General features: G+C 45.9%; 9 non-coding genes across 9 annotated transcripts; all 9 read right to left on the reverse strand.

The window, feature by feature from the left end:
* Positions 1–4620: 4620 nt before the first annotated feature.
* Positions 4621–4811, reverse strand: LOC141210264 (U2 spliceosomal RNA). Its single transcript, XR_012280437.1, has one exon. It is a non-coding gene; the product is annotated as a U2 spliceosomal RNA (small nuclear RNA).
* Positions 4812–5930: 1119 nt separating this feature from the next.
* LOC141209055 (U2 spliceosomal RNA) lies at positions 5931–6121 on the reverse strand. The gene has a single exon (XR_012279262.1). It is a non-coding gene; the product is annotated as a U2 spliceosomal RNA (small nuclear RNA).
* A 1124-nt stretch (positions 6122–7245) lies between these two features.
* On the reverse strand, positions 7246–7436 carry LOC141209056 (U2 spliceosomal RNA). The gene has a single exon (XR_012279263.1). It is a non-coding gene; the product is annotated as a U2 spliceosomal RNA (small nuclear RNA).
* A 1122-nt stretch (positions 7437–8558) lies between these two features.
* LOC141209057 (U2 spliceosomal RNA) lies at positions 8559–8749 on the reverse strand. Its single transcript, XR_012279264.1, has one exon. It is a non-coding gene; the product is annotated as a U2 spliceosomal RNA (small nuclear RNA).
* Positions 8750–9868: 1119 nt separating this feature from the next.
* Positions 9869–10059, reverse strand: LOC141209058 (U2 spliceosomal RNA). Its single transcript, XR_012279265.1, has one exon. It is a non-coding gene; the product is annotated as a U2 spliceosomal RNA (small nuclear RNA).
* A 1124-nt stretch (positions 10060–11183) lies between these two features.
* Positions 11184–11374, reverse strand: LOC141209060 (U2 spliceosomal RNA). Its single transcript, XR_012279266.1, has one exon. It is a non-coding gene; the product is annotated as a U2 spliceosomal RNA (small nuclear RNA).
* A 1122-nt stretch (positions 11375–12496) lies between these two features.
* On the reverse strand, positions 12497–12687 carry LOC141209061 (U2 spliceosomal RNA). Its single transcript, XR_012279267.1, has one exon. It is a non-coding gene; the product is annotated as a U2 spliceosomal RNA (small nuclear RNA).
* A 1121-nt stretch (positions 12688–13808) lies between these two features.
* LOC141209062 (U2 spliceosomal RNA) lies at positions 13809–13999 on the reverse strand. Its single transcript, XR_012279268.1, has one exon. It is a non-coding gene; the product is annotated as a U2 spliceosomal RNA (small nuclear RNA).
* Positions 14000–15119: 1120 nt separating this feature from the next.
* LOC141208762 (U2 spliceosomal RNA) lies at positions 15120–15310 on the reverse strand. Its single transcript, XR_012278976.1, has one exon. It is a non-coding gene; the product is annotated as a U2 spliceosomal RNA (small nuclear RNA).
* Positions 15311–15925: the final 615 nt, after the last annotated feature.

Here is a 15925-nt window from a genome sequence, read left to right on the forward strand (position 1 = left end):
GCTCCTCTGTTTTCATTCTTATCCCTGGGCTCCAGCACCGCCAGTTGGCGCTCGGAAGTGCCGTCTGCACAGTCAACACTTGCTGCGGTGTTATTGGGGTTCGGTAACGTCAGCTGTTCCCCTGCTGTGTTCACGGCAATTTCTCCTGCTCTGTCCATATTCACTGTGCTACTTATTTAAAACTTGCTCCAATTACACCTCTGGCTCCTCCGTTTTTAGTATTTACCCTGGGCTCCAATACCGCTAGTTGCTGCTCAGAAGTGCCGTCTGCACAGTCAACGCTTGCTCCAGTGTTATTGGGATTCAGTAACGTCAGCTGATCCCCAGCTGTGTGTCCGGCAAATTCTCCTGCTTTGTCCACATCCACTGTAGTACGGATTTAAAACCTCCTCCAAATACACCTCTGGCTCTTCTGTTTTTAGTATTTACCCTGGGCTCCAGCACCGCCAGCTGGTTCTCGGCAGTTCCATTGGCTCTTGTACCTTCTGCTACCCATCCGGGTTCCAGTACCGTCAGCTGGTCCTCGGTAGTTCCATTTGCTCTTGTATCTTCTGCTACCCATCCGGGTTCCAGTACCGTCAGCTGGTTCTCGGCAGTGTCTTTGGCACGGGTACTCCCTCCTGCCCAGCCTGGTTCCAGCACGCCAGCTGTTTCCGGGTAGTGTCAACGTCACTTTGCCTCCAATGCGTTGTCCTGTCGTGTTGCGGTCGGGTTAGCCGACTCTATGGTGCCTGCAGTTTAGGTGACTCCTATGTGGGCTGCGGGATCTGGCAATGAAGGCTGGTTCCATAGTGCCAATAGGACAATCACCCTCTGTAGGACTGTGGGTTTTGGTAACTGCGGCCGGCTCGCGGCCTTGAACTTTTTTTTTACATGGGTACCTTCTGCTACCCATCCGGGTTCCAGTACCGTCAGCTGGTTCTCGGCAGTGCCTTTGGATTAGGTGCCTCCTTCTCGGTATCCAAGTTCCACCAACGTCTGCTGGTCCTTGGTAGTGCTTTCTGGCACAGGTACCTCCTGCTTAGTAACCGAGTTCCAGTAACATCAGCTGGTCCTCGGTAGTTCCATTGGCTCTTGTACCTTCTGCTACCCATCCGGGTTCCAGTAACATCAGCTGGTCCTCGGTAGTTCCATTGGCTCTTGTACCTTCTGCTACCCATCCGGGTTCCAGTACCGTCAGCTGGTTCTCGGCAGTGCCTTTGGATTAGGTGCCTCCTTCTCGGTATCCAAGTTCCACCAACGTCTGCTGGTCCTTGGTAGTGCTTTCTGGCACAGGTACCTCCTGCTTAGTAACCGAGTTCCAGTAACATCAGCTGGTCCTCGGTAGTTCCATTGGCTCTTGTACCTTCTGCTATCCATCCGGGTTCCAGTACCGTCAGCTGGTCCTCGGTAGTTCCTCAGCTTTCTTGTACCTTCTGCTACATTTCCAAGTTCAAGCTTTTTGAAATGGTTCTTGGTAATCACTCTGGATCTCCCTGACGAGGACCCTGAAGACGAGGACCCTGAAGACCAACCCTAAGAAGACGAGGACCCCGAAGACAATGACCCTGAAGACGAGGACCCTGAAGACCACCCCGAAGAAGACGAGGACCCTGAAGACCACCCCGAAGAAGACGAGGACCCTGAAGACCACCCCGAAGAAGACGAGGACCCCGAAGACGAGGACCCAGAAGACCAACCCGAAGAAGACGAGGACCCCGAAGACGAGGACCCCCGAAGACGACGACCCTGAAGACCACCCCGAAGAAGACCAAGAAGATGACCCTGAAGAAGTTGACCAAGAAGACAAAGAAGAGAAGACAAGCACCAAGATACAGAAAAACAAGAGACAGAAAACCAAGAAGCAGAAATACAAGAAGCTGCAGAACAAAAAGCGGAAGAACATTAAGCATAAGACTAAAAATCAGAGCAAAAGATAATATCTAAATTATAAGCAGAAGATGACTAAGCAGTGTATGGGGGTGAGTCCGTTCCTCCTCGTGGTGCCCCTGGAAAAGACCTGCTGCTGCAGGCCAAACTGAACGCGGACAAATCCTGTTGTAAATCTTTTGTGACGGGCAGAACGAAAGGTGTAATGTCCAACCTTTTATAGATAACAACTACAGGAATGCCTGTCACAAATAAGAATATGATGAAGAAGAAGAATATGAAGAAGATGAAGAAGTAGAATATGAAGAATGTAAAAAAAAGAATAATACGAAGAAGGTGAAGAAGAAGAAGGTGAAGAAGAAGTGGATGAAAAAGATGCTGAGGATGATGAAGGAGAAAGTGTGGGAGAAGTAAAAAAGAAGGTGAAGAGCATGGAAGTAGTGAAACATAAATATCTGACAAAATATAAAAATACTTAACATAGTTAATATTTCCGTAACTCAGAACATAATAAAAAAATATTAATTCCTGCTATTCCATTTGACTGGGCTAAACCTCTATGCCTTTATTGTCTCCCCCACCTCCCCCAATACATTCTACATTATTCTTAGTTGTTTTCCTTCATGTAGAAATAACCTACAAGGAAAGAAAGGGTTTATTTTAATTCCGATATTTATGTCCCATTGACTTGCATTGGTTTCCGGTATCGGAATCGGCGATATCCGATACTTTTTCGGTATCGGTCCGATCCAATCCGATCCGATATTTCCCGATATCGGAAGGTATCGCTCAACACTAGTCACCATTCGTGTTTCCAATTCTAAAACGTGCTGGGGGAAGTCTTATACCCCCCGGACTTGAAGGGTCCTTAATACATGTCACCGTAAATTTCCACTTACACGCCCAAACTCCGCACTCATTCATAACTTTTCCATGGCTTACCACTTTGCTGAAATAATTGGATAAAAATGAAATAACATCGCTTTCTTTTGTATAAGGAGAGTAAATTTTAACAATTACAGTTTTTATCACATCTAATTCATGTTCGACAATTTTAACACCTTTAAAGATTGGCTTTCTCTGGTAAATTATATCAGGATCATTCATTTTACGGCAAAAATCTTGGTGGATACCTTTTTCAGTGAATGTGACATCGTATACACCACGCTTCGGGTAGTCTTGGATTGCCAGGATCTCGGATTTCTGGATTGAAAAAAATTTCACAAGAAGATCATCCACAATAAAACGTAAACCTCTGTTATCTTTACCTCCCTCATGGAAGTAAAACCGCACCGTATGCCGTAACCGGGCATAGGTCGGAAATTCACCTGGATCTGAATCCATGGTGAAACAAGGATTTCCGCAACAGGAAAACGGGGATTTCCGCAACCAATAATGGGGGATTTCCGCAACTAAGGAGTCGCTGAACAATCCTAGGACTGTACAGCTGGGATCGCAACCCGTTGCCCAGGGACTAAGCCCACCTCCTTATAGCAGCAAGGGCCTAAGCCCCACTACAAGAGTGGGACCCGAACCCAAGGCCAAGAGGCGGGGTACCCCAGGCACCTTCCAACTACAACCAATGCCAGTAAAACCAACACTAGATCGCAGCCAAAAGGCCGAGAAGCGATAACCAGAATTGGTTTCCGACTACGGTGCCACCCAAGGATTCTGAAAAGTCCATTTGTGGAGATGGCCACCTGGACTCCCGTTAAGAAGACATGCTGTCAACCTCTAGATCCCTCACATGCCTGCACTTTTCGGCTTGCTGCTGCTGCAATCCACGCGTTTTAGATCTGCATAACTCCACCTCTTTTAGCACAGTACCCTCAACCCCCGGCTGTTCCCACCCGCCTCAACACCGTTGGAAGGGAGGAGAACCAATTAAGGCGGGGGGGGGGTGGAACGAGCAGCTGTCTACCCTTAGCAGGAGGGTTGCTGATTAATTACCTCTCCTGCTGCTGCTGCTGCTGGCTGTCCAGCAGCAGACTGAAGGTGGCTGCTGCTGTGCGCAGGTATATAAAGGCTCAGAGCCTATTATGACACGCGCAGCCAGCGTTCCATTGCCACATTCCGTCTACTGCAGGCGGGATACCTGGATGGCTGAATGTCACTGAGAAGCTCACAGAGACCGCCATAAGCAACAGTTTAAAAGAATGCCACAGACTAATCAACCAAACTTTTTGGGTTGGTTTCTCTTTTATAGTCTGCAGGCATTAAATGAAAGAAGTCAGTGTTCCAGCAGAGGGAGACAACGTTTCAGAAAAGGCATTGTAGCAAACCAAAAAAGAAATTTTAAGCGCAGCAGAGTAACCAGCTCACATACCTGTTAGCTCAGGTGAGTTTAAAAGGCTGCTGTTGATAACAAGGGCATTTGCTAAATAGATGGTGTGTGTGCAACAATATACTGAAAGGTCAATTATATTGTGCAGCTTATCTCACCACCTGTAGTTATTTAGGTGAAAGCTCCAAAATGCTTGCCTAATATGTCTGTTTATCCAAAAGGAAGTATAGAGGGAGAGCTAGATAGATAGCATTGCATTACATTACATTACATGGCAATGCAATGCACAGTTTCTGAAGTTGAACCAAAATGAGCTTGTCATCTGGCTTCTGCAACTTTTAACATGAAAAATCCAATGAGGAGAAGAAAAGCAAAGCCAAAGAGTCCATCCCAAAATCCGACAAACAAGCAAAATGAACAAAAAGCATTGAATTCAATTCTTTCTGATTTTAGAAACTGCATTAAAGAAGGGGTGCACCGGTCCTGGAGATACTGCAATACCAGGTCAATGCGTGGAGTGGACAGAGCAAGCTCTTTTTCCATCTACCTGTTCTAAAAATCCATTTAATATATGGTCCCCAGATAGGGGACGTATCAGATATTAAACTGATAAGAACAGATACTACACTTGATCTTAGCCAAAAGGCCGAGAAGCGATAACCAGAATTGGTTTCCGACTACGGTGCCACCCAAGGATTCTGAAAAGTCCATTTGTGGAGATGGCCACCTGGACTCCCGTTAAGAAGACATGCTGTCAACCTCTAGATCCCTCACATGCCTGCACTTTTCGGCTTGCTGCTGCTGCAATCCACGCGTTTTAGATCTGCATAACTCCACCTCTTTTAGCACAGTACCCTCAACCCCCGGCTGTTCCCACCCGCCTCAACACCGTTGGAAGGGAGAAGAACCAATTAAGGCGGGGGGGGGGGGAACGAGCAGCTGTCTACCCTTAGCAGGAGGGTTGCTGATTAATTACCTCTCCTGCTGCTGCTGCTGCTGGCTGTCCAGCAGCAGACTGAAGGTGGCTGCTGCTGTGCGCAGGTATATAAAGGCTCAGAGCCTATTATGACACACGCAGCCAGCGTTCCATTGCCACATTCCGTCTACTGCAGGCGGGATACCTGGATGGCTGAATGTCACTGAGAAGCTCACAGAGACCGCCATAAGCAACAGATTAAAAGAATGCCACAGACTAATCAACCAAACTTTTTGGGTTGGTTTCTCTTTTATAGTCTGCAGGCATTAAATGAAAGAAGTCAGTGTTCCAGCAGAGGGAGACAACGTTTCAGAAAAGGCATTGTAGCAAACCAAAAAAGAAATTTTAAGCGCAGCAGAGTAACCAGCTCACATACCTGTTAGCTCAGGTGAGTTTAAAAGGCTGCTGTTGATAACAAGGGCATTTGCTAAATAGATGGTGTGTGTGCAACAATATACTGAAAGGTCAATTATATTGTGCAGCTTATCTCACCACCTGTAGTTATTTAGGTGAAAGCTCCAAAATGCTTGCCTAATATGTCTGTTTATCCAAAAGGAAGTATAGAGGGAGAGCTAGATAGATAGCATTGCATTACATTACATTACATGGCAATGCAATGCACAGTTGCTGAAGTTGAACCAAAATGAGCTTGTCATCTGGCTTCTGCAACTTTTAACATGAAAAATCCAATGAGGAGAAGAAAAGCAAAGCCAAAGAGTCCATCCCAAAATCCGACAAACAAGCAAAATGAACAAAAAGCATTGAATTCAATTCTTTCTGATTTTAGAAACTGCATTAAAGAAGGGGTGCACCGGTCCTGGAGATACTGCAATACCAGGTCAATGCGTGGAGTGGACAGAGCAAGCTCTTTTTCCATCTCCCTGTTCTAAAAATCCATTTAATATATGGTCCCCAGATAGGGGACGTATCAGATATTAAACTGATAAGAACAGATACTACACTTGATCTTAGCCAAAAGGCCGAGAAGCGATAACCAGAATTGGTTTCCGACTACGGTGCCACCCAAGGATTCTGAAAAGTCCATTTGTGGAGATGGCCACCTGGACTCCCGTTAAGAAGACATGCTGTCAACCTCTAGATCCCTCACATGCCTGCACTTTTCGGCTTGCTGCTGCTGCAATCCACGCGTTTTAGATCTGCATAACTCCACCTCTTTTAGCACAGTACCCTCAACCCCCGGCTGTTCCCACCCGCCTCAACACCGTTGGAAGGGAGGAGAACCAATTAAGGCGGGGGGGGGGTGGAACGAGCAGCTGTCTACCCTTAGCAGGAGGGTTGCTGATTAATTACCTCTCCTGCTGCTGCTGCTGCTGCTGGCTGTCCAGCAGCAGACTGAAGGTGGCTGCTGCTGTGCGCAGGTATATAAAGGCTCAGAGCCTATTATGACACGCGCAGCCAGCGTTCCGTTGCCACATTCCGTCTACTGCAGGCGGGATACCTGGATGGCTGAATGTCACTGAGAAGCTCACAGAGACCGCCATAAGCAACAGTTTAAAAGAATGCCACAGACTAATCAACCAAACTTTTTGGGTTGGTTTCTCTTTTATAGTCTGCAGGCATTAAATGAAAGAAGTCAGTGTTCCAGCAGAGGGAGACAACGTTTCAGAAAAGGCATTGTAGCAAACCAAAAAAAGAAATTTTAAGCGCAGCAGAGTAACCAGCTCACATACCTGTTAGCTCAGGTGAGTTTAAAAGGCTGCTGTTGATAACAAGGGCATTTGCTAAATAGATGGTGTGTGTGCAACAATATACTGAAAGGTCAATTATATTGTGCAGCTTATCTCACCACCTGTAGTTATTTAGGTGAAAGCTCCAAAATGCTTGCCTAATATGTCTGTTTATCCAAAAGGAAGTATAGAGGGAGAGCTAGATAGATAGCATTGCATTACATTACATTACATGGCAATGCAATGCACAGTTGCTGAAGTTGAACCAAAATGAGCTTGTCATCTGGCTTCTGCAACTTTTAACATGAAAAATCCAATGAGGAGAAGAAAAGCAAAGCCAAAGAGTCCATCCCAAAATCCGACAAACAAGCAAAATGAACAAAAAGCATTGAATTCAATTCTTTCTGATTTTAGAAACTGCATTAAAGAAGGGGTGCACCGGTCCTGGAGATACTGCAATACCAGGTCAATGCGTGGAGTGGACAGAGCAAGCTCTTTTTCCATCTCCCTGTTCTAAAAATCCATTTAATATATGGTCCCCAGATAGGGGACGTATCAGATATTAAACTGATAAGAACAGATACTACACTTGATCTTAGCCAAAAGGCCGAGAAGCGATAACCAGAATTGGTTTCCGACTACGGTGCCACCCAAGGATTCTGAAAAGTCCATTTGTGGAGATGGCCACCTGGACTCCCGTTAAGAAGACATGCTGTCAACCTCTAGATCCCTCACATGCCTGCACTTTTCGGCTTGCTGCTGCTGCAATCCACGCGTTTTAGATCTGCATAACTCCACCTCTTTTAGCACAGTACCCTCAACCCCCGGCTGTTCCCACCCGCCTCAACACCGTTGGAAGGGAGGAGAACCAATTAAGGCGGGGGGGGGGGGTGGAACGAGCAGCTGTCTACCCTTAGCAGGAGGGTTGCTGATTAATTACCTCTCCTGCTGCTGCTGCTGCTGGCTGTCCAGCAGCAGACTGAAGGTGGCTGCTGCTGTGCGCAGGTATATAAAGGCTCAGAGCCTATTATGACACGCGCAGCCAGCGTTCCATTGCCACATTCCGTCTACTGCAGGCGGGATACCTGGATGGCTGAATGTCACTGAGAAGCTCACAGAGACCGCCATAAGCAACAGTTTAAAAGAATGCCACAGACTAATCAACCAAACTTTTTGGGTTGGTTTCTCTTTTATAGTCTGCAGGCATTAAATGAAAGAAGTCAGTGTTCCAGCAGAGGGAGACAACGTTTCAGAAAAGGCATTGTAGCAAACCAAAAAAGAAATTTTAAGCGCAGCAGAGTAACCAGCTCAAATACCTGTTAGCTCAGGTGAGTTTAAAAGGCTGCTGTTGATAACAAGGGCATTTGCTAAATAGATGGTGTGTGTGCAACAATATACTGAAAGGTCAATTATATTGTGCAGCTTATCTCACCACCTGTAGTTATTTAGGTGAAAGCTCCAAAATGCTTGCCTAATATGTCTGTTTATCCAAAAGGAAGTATAGAGGGAGAGCTAGATAGATAGCATTGCATTACATTACATTACATGGCAATGCAATGCACAGTTGCTGAAGTTGAACCAAAATGAGCTTGTCATCTGGCTTCTGCAACTTTTAACATGAAAAATCCAATGAGGAGAAGAAAAGCAAAGCCAAAGAGTCCATCCCAAAATCCGACAAACAAGCAAAATGAACAAAAAGCATTGAATTCAATTCTTTCTGATTTTAGAAACTGCATTAAAGAAGGGGTGCACCGGTCCTGGAGATACTGCAATACCAGGTCAATGCGTGGAGTGGACAGAGCAAGCTCTTTTTCCATCTCCCTGTTCTAAAAATCCATTTAATATATGGTCCCCAGATAGGGGACGTATCAGATATTAAACTGATAAGAACAGATACTACACTTGATCTTAGCCAAAAGGCCGAGAAGCGATAACCAGAATTGGTTTCCGACTACGGTGCCACCCAAGGATTCTGAAAAGTCCATTTGTGGAGATGGCCACCTGGACTCCCGTTAAGAAGACATGCTGTCAACCTCTAGATCCCTCACATGCCTGCACTTTTCGGCTTGCTGCTGCTGCAATCCACGCGTTTTAGATCTGCATAACTCCACCTCTTTTAGCACAGTACCCTCAACCCCCGGCTGTTCCCACCCGCCTCAACACCGTTGGAAGGGAGAAGAACCAATTAAGGCGGGGGGGGGGGGAACGAGCAGCTGTCTACCCTTAGCAGGAGGGTTGCTGATTAATTACCTCTCCTGCTGCTGCTGCTGCTGGCTGTCCAGCAGCAGACTGAAGGTGGCTGCTGCTGTGCGCAGGTATATAAAGGCTCAGAGCCTATTATGACACACGCAGCCAGCGTTCCATTGCCACATTCCGTCTACTGCAGGCGGGATACCTGGATGGCTGAATGTCACTGAGAAGCTCACAGAGACCGCCATAAGCAACAGATTAAAAGAATGCCACAGACTAATCAACCAAACTTTTTGGGTTGGTTTCTCTTTTATAGTCTGCAGGCATTAAATGAAAGAAGTCAGTGTTCCAGCAGAGGGAGACAACGTTTCAGAAAAGGCATTGTAGCAAACCAAAAAAGAAATTTTAAGCGCAGCAGAGTAACCAGCTCACATACCTGTTAGCTCAGGTGAGTTTAAAAGGCTGCTGTTGATAACAAGGGCATTTGCTAAATAGATGGTGTGTGTGCAACAATATACTGAAAGGTCAATTATATTGTGCAGCTTATCTCACCACCTGTAGTTATTTAGGTGAAAGCTCCAAAATGCTTGCCTAATATGTCTGTTTATCCAAAAGGAAGTATAGAGGGAGAGCTAGATAGATAGCATTGCATTACATTACATTACATGGCAATGCAATGCACAGTTGCTGAAGTTGAACCAAAATGAGCTTGTCATCTGGCTTCTGCAACTTTTAACATGAAAAATCCAATGAGGAGAAGAAAAGCAAAGCCAAAGAGTCCATCCCAAAATCCGACAAACAAGCAAAATGAACAAAAAGCATTGAATTCAATTCTTTCTGATTTTAGAAACTGCATTAAAGAAGGGGTGCACCGGTCCTGGAGATACTGCAATACCAGGTCAATGCGTGGAGTGGACAGAGCAAGCTCTTTTTCCATCTCCCTGTTCTAAAAATCCATTTAATATATGGTCCCCAGATAGGGGACGTATCAGATATTAAACTGATAAGAACAGATACTACACTTGATCTTAGCCAAAAGGCCGAGAAGCGATAACCAGAATTGGTTTCCGACTACGGTGCCACCCAAGGATTCTGAAAAGTCCATTTGTGGAGATGGCCACCTGGACTCCCGTTAAGAAGACATGCTGTCAACCTCTAGATCCCTCACATGCCTGCACTTTTCGGCTTGCTGCTGCTGCAATCCACGCGTTTTAGATCTGCATAACTCCACCTCTTTTAGCACAGTACCCTCAACCCCCGGCTGTTCCCACCCGCCTCAACACCGTTGGAAGGGAGGAGAACCAATTAAGGCGGGGGGGGGGTGGAACGAGCAGCTGTCTACCCTTAGCAGGAGGGTTGCTGATTAATTACCTCTCCTGCTGCTGCTGCTGCTGCTGGCTGTCCAGCAGCAGACTGAAGGTGGCTGCTGCTGTGCGCAGGTATATAAAGGCTCAGAGCCTATTATGACACGCGCAGCCAGCGTTCCATTGCCACATTCCGTCTACTGCAGGCGGGATACCTGGATGGCTGAATGTCACTGAGAAGCTCACAGAGACCGCCATAAGCAACAGTTTAAAAGAATGCCACAGACTAATCAACCAAACTTTTTGGGTTGGTTTCTCTTTTATAGTCTGCAGGCATTAAATGAAAGAAGTCAGTGTTCCAGCAGAGGGAGACAACGTTTCAGAAAAGGCATTGTAGCAAACCAAAAAAAGAAATTTTAAGCGCAGCAGAGTAACCAGCTCACATACCTGTTAGCTCAGGTGAGTTTAAAAGGCTGCTGTTGATAACAAGGGCATTTGCTAAATAGATGGTGTGTGTGCAACAATATACTGAAAGGTCAATTATATTGTGCAGCTTATCTCACCACCTGTAGTTATTTAGGTGAAAGCTCCAAAATGCTTGCCTAATATGTCTGTTTATCCAAAAGGAAGTATAGAGGGAGAGCTAGATAGATAGCATTGCATTACATTACATTACATGGCAATGCAATGCACAGTTGCTGAAGTTGAACCAAAATGAGCTTGTCATCTGGCTTCTGCAACTTTTAACATGAAAAATCCAATGAGGAGAAGAAAAGCAAAGCCAAAGAGTCCATCCCAAAATCCGACAAACAAGCAAAATGAACAAAAAGCATTGAATTCAATTCTTTCTGATTTTAGAAACTGCATTAAAGAAGGGGTGCACCGGTCCTGGAGATACTGCAATACCAGGTCAATGCGTGGAGTGGACAGAGCAAGCTCTTTTTCCATCTCCCTGTTCTAAAAATCCATTTAATATATGGTCCCCAGATAGGGGACGTATCAGATATTAAACTGATAAGAACAGATACTACACTTGATCTTAGCCAAAAGGCCGAGAAGCGATAACCAGAATTGGTTTCCGACTACGGTGCCACCCAAGGATTCTGAAAAGTCCATTTGTGGAGATGGCCACCTGGACTCCCGTTAAGAAGACATGCTGTCAACCTCTAGATCCCTCACATGCCTGCACTTTTCGGCTTGCTGCTGCTGCAATCCACGCGTTTTAGATCTGCATAACTCCACCTCTTTTAGCACAGTACCCTCAACCCCCGGCTGTTCCCACCCGCCTCAACACCGTTGGAAGGGAGGAGAACCAATTAAGGCGGGGGGGGGGGGTGGAACGAGCAGCTGTCTACCCTTAGCAGGAGGGTTGCTGATTAATTACCTCTCCTGCTGCTGCTGCTGCTGGCTGTCCAGCAGCAGACTGAAGGTGGCTGCTGCTGTGCGCAGGTATATAAAGGCTCAGAGCCTATTATGACACGCGCAGCCAGCGTTCCATTGCCACATTCCGTCTACTGCAGGCGGGATACCTGGATGGCTGAATGTCACTGAGAAGCTCACAGAGACCGCCATAAGCAACAGTTTAAAAGAATGCCACAGACTAATCAACCAAACTTTTTGGGTTGGTTTCTCTTTTATAGTCTGCAGGCATTAAATGAAAGAAGTCAGTGTTCCAGCAGAGGGAGACAACGTTTCAGAAAAGGCATTGTAGCAAACCAAAAAAGAAATTTTAAGCGCAGCAGAGTAACCAGCTCACATACCTGTTAGCTCAGGTGAGTTTAAAAGGCTGCTGTTGATAACAAGGGCATTTGCTAAATAGATGGTGTGTGTGCAACAATATACTGAAAGGTCAATTATATTGTGCAGCTTATCTCACCACCTGTAGTTATTTAGGTGAAAGCTCCAAAATGCTTGCCTAATATGTCTGTTTATCCAAAAGGAAGTATAGAGGGAGAGCTAGATAGATAGCATTGCATTACATTACATTACATGGCAATGCAATGCACAGTTGCTGAAGTTGAACCAAAATGAGCTTGTCATCTGGCTTCTGCAACTTTTAACATGAAAAATCCAATGAGGAGAAGAAAAGCAAAGCCAAAGAGTCCATCCCAAAATCCGACAAACAAGCAAAATGAACAAAAAGCATTGAATTCAATTCTTTCTGATTTTAGAAACTGCATTAAAGAAGGGGTGCACCGGTCCTGGAGATACTGCAATACCAGGTCAATGCGTGGAGTGGACAGAGCAAGCTCTTTTTCCATCTCCCTGTTCTAAAAATCCATTTAATATATGGTCCCCAGATAGGGGACGTATCAGATATTAAACTGATAAGAACAGATACTACACTTGATCTTAGCCAAAAGGCCGAGAAGCGATAACCAGAATTGGTTTCCGACTACGGTGCCACCCAAGGATTCTGAAAAGTCCATTTGTGGAGATGGCCACCTGGACTCCCGTTAAGAAGACATGCTGTCAACCTCTAGATCCCTCACATGCCTGCACTTTTCGGCTTGCTGCTGCTGCAATCCACGCGTTTTAGATCTGCATAACTCCACCTCTTTTAGCACAGTACCCTCAACCCCCGGCTGTTCCCACCCGCCTCAACACCGTTGGAAGGGAGGAGAACCAATTAAGGCGGGGGGGGGGGTGGAACGAGCAGCTGTCTACCCTTAGCAGGAGGGTTGCTGATTAATTACCTCTCCTGCTGCTGCTGCTGCTGGCTGTCCAGCAGCAGACTGAAGGTGGCTGCTGCTGTGCGCAGGTATATAAAGGCTCAGAGCCTATTATGACACGCGCAGCCAGCGTTCCATTGCCACATTCCGTCTACTGCAGGCGGGATACCTGGATGGCTGAATGTCACTGAGAAGCTCACAGAGACCGCCATAAGCAACAGTTTAAAAGAATGCCACAGACTAATCAACCAAACTTTTTGGGTTGGTTTCTCTTTTATAGTCTGCAGGCATTAAATGAAAGAAGTCAGTGTTCCAGCAGAGGGAGACAACGTTTCAGAAAAGGCATTGTAGCAAACCAAAAAAGAAATTTTAAGCGCAGCAGAGTAACCAGCTCACATACCTGTTAGCTCAGGTGAGTTTAAAAGGCTGCTGTTGATAACAAGGGCATTTGCTAAATAGATGGTGTGTGTGCAACAATATACTGAAAGGTCAATTATATTGTGCAGCTTATCTCACCACCTGTAGTTATTTAGGTGAAAGCTCCAAAATGCTTGCCTAATATGTCTGTTTATCCAAAAGGAAGTATAGAGGGAGAGCTAGATAGATAGCATTGCATTACATTACATTACATGGCAATGCAATGCACAGTTGCTGAAGTTGAACCAAAATGAGCTTGTCATCTGGCTTCTGCAACTTTTAACATGAAAAATCCAATGAGGAGAAGAAAAGCAAAGCCAAAGAGTCCATCCCAAAATCCGACAAACAAGCAAAATGAACAAAAAGCATTGAATTCAATTCTTTCTGATTTTAGAAACTGCATTAAAGAAGGGGTGCACCGGTCCTGGAGATACTGCAATACCAGGTCAATGCGTGGAGTGGACAGAGCAAGCTCTTTTTCCATCTCCCTGTTCTAAAAATCCATTTAATATATGGTCCCCAGATAGGGGACGTATCAGATATTAAACTGATAAGAACAGATACTACACTTGATCTTAGCCAAAAGGCCGAGAAGCGATAACCAGAATTGGTTTCCGACTACGGTGCCACCCAAGGATTCTGAAAAGTCCATTTGTGGAGATGGCCACCTGGACTCCCGTTAAGAAGACATGCTGTCAACCTCTAGATCCCTCACATGCCTGCACTTTTCGGCTTGCTGCTGCTGCAATCCACGCGTTTTAGATCTGCATAACTCCACCTCTTTTAGCACAGTACCCTCAACCCCCGGCTGTTCCCACCCGCCTCAACACCGTTGGAAGGGAGGAGAACCAATTAAGGCGGGGGGGGGGGTGGAACGAGCAGCTGTCTACCCTTAGCAGGAGGGTTGCTGATTAATTACCTCTCCTGCTGCTGCTGCTGCTGGCTGTCCAGCAGCAGACTGAAGGTGGCTGCTGTTGTGCGCAGGTATATAAAGGCTCAGAGCCTATTATGACACGCGCAGCCAGCGTTCCATTGCCACATTCCGTCTACTGCAGGCGGGATACCTGGATGGCTGAATGTCACTGAGAAGCTCACAGAGACTGCCATAAGCAACAGTTTAAAAGAATGCCACAGACTAATCAACCAAATTTTTGGGTTGGTTTCTCTTTTATAGTCTGCAGGCATTAAATGAAAGAAGTCAGTGTTCCAGCAGAGGGAGACAACGTTTCAGAAAAGGCATTGTATCAAACCAAAAAAGAAATTTTAAGCGCAGCAGAGTAACCAGCTCACATACCTGTTAGCTCAGGTGAGTTTAAAAGGCTGCTGTTGATAACAAGGGCATTTGCTAAATAGATGGTGTGTGTGCAACAATATACTGAAAGGTCAATTATATTGTGCAGCTTATCTCACCACCTGTAGTTATTTAGGTGAAAGCTCCAAAATGCTTGCCTAATATGTCTGTTTATCCAAAAGGAAGTATAGAGGGAGAGCTAGATAGATAGCATTGCATTACATTACATTACATGGCAATGCAATGCACAGTTGCTGAAGTTGAACCAAAATGAGCTTGTCATCTGGCTTCTGCAACTTTTAACATGAAAAATCCAATGAGGAGAAGAAAAGCAAAGCCAAAGAGTCCATCCCAAAATCCGACAAACAAGCAAAATGAACAAAAAGCATTGAATTCAATTCTTTCTGATTTTAGAAACTGCATTAAAGAAGGGGTGCACTGGTCCTGGAGATACTGCAATACCAGGTCAATGCGTGGAGTGGACAGAGCAAGCTCTTTTTCCATCTCCCTGTTCTAAAAATCCATTTAATATATGGTCCCCAGATAGGGGACGTATCAGATATTAAACTGATAAGAACAGATACTACACTTGATCTTAGCCAAAAGGCCGAGAAGCGATAACCAGAATTGGTTTCCGACTACGGTGCCACCCAAGGATTCTGAAAAGTCCATTTGTGGAGATGGCCACCTGGACTCCCGTTAAGAAGACATGCTGTCAACCTCTAGATCCCTCACATGCCTGCACTTTTCGGCTTGCTGCTGCTGCAATCCACGCGTTTTAGATCTGCATAACTCCACCTCTTTTAGCACAGTACCCTCAACCCCCGGCTGTTCCCACCCGCCTCAACACCGTTGGAAGGGAGGAGAACCAATTAAGGCGGGGGGGGGGGGGGGGTGGAACGAGCAGCTGTCTACCCTTAGCAGGAGGGTTGCTGATTAATTACCTCTCCTGCTGCTGCTGCTGCTGGCTGTCCAGCAGCAGACTGAAGGTGGCTGCTGCTGTGCGCAGGTATATAAAGGCTCAGAGCCTATTATGACACGCTCAGCCAGCGTTCCATTGCCACATTCCGTCTACTGCAGGCGGGATACCTGGATGGCTGAATGTCACTGAGAAGCTCACAGAGACCGCCATAAGCAACAGTTTAAAAGAATGCCACAGACTAATCAACCAAACTTTTTGGGTTGGTTTCTCTTTTATAGTCTGCAGGCATTAAATGAAAGAAGTCAGTGTTCC

Source organism: Phyllobates terribilis, unplaced genomic scaffold, assembly GCF_046119375.1.
Source record: "Phyllobates terribilis strain yellow unplaced genomic scaffold, ASM4611937v1 Scaffold_169__1_contigs__length_4117513, whole genome shotgun sequence".
NCBI lineage: Eukaryota > Metazoa > Chordata > Amphibia > Anura > Dendrobatidae > Phyllobates > Phyllobates terribilis.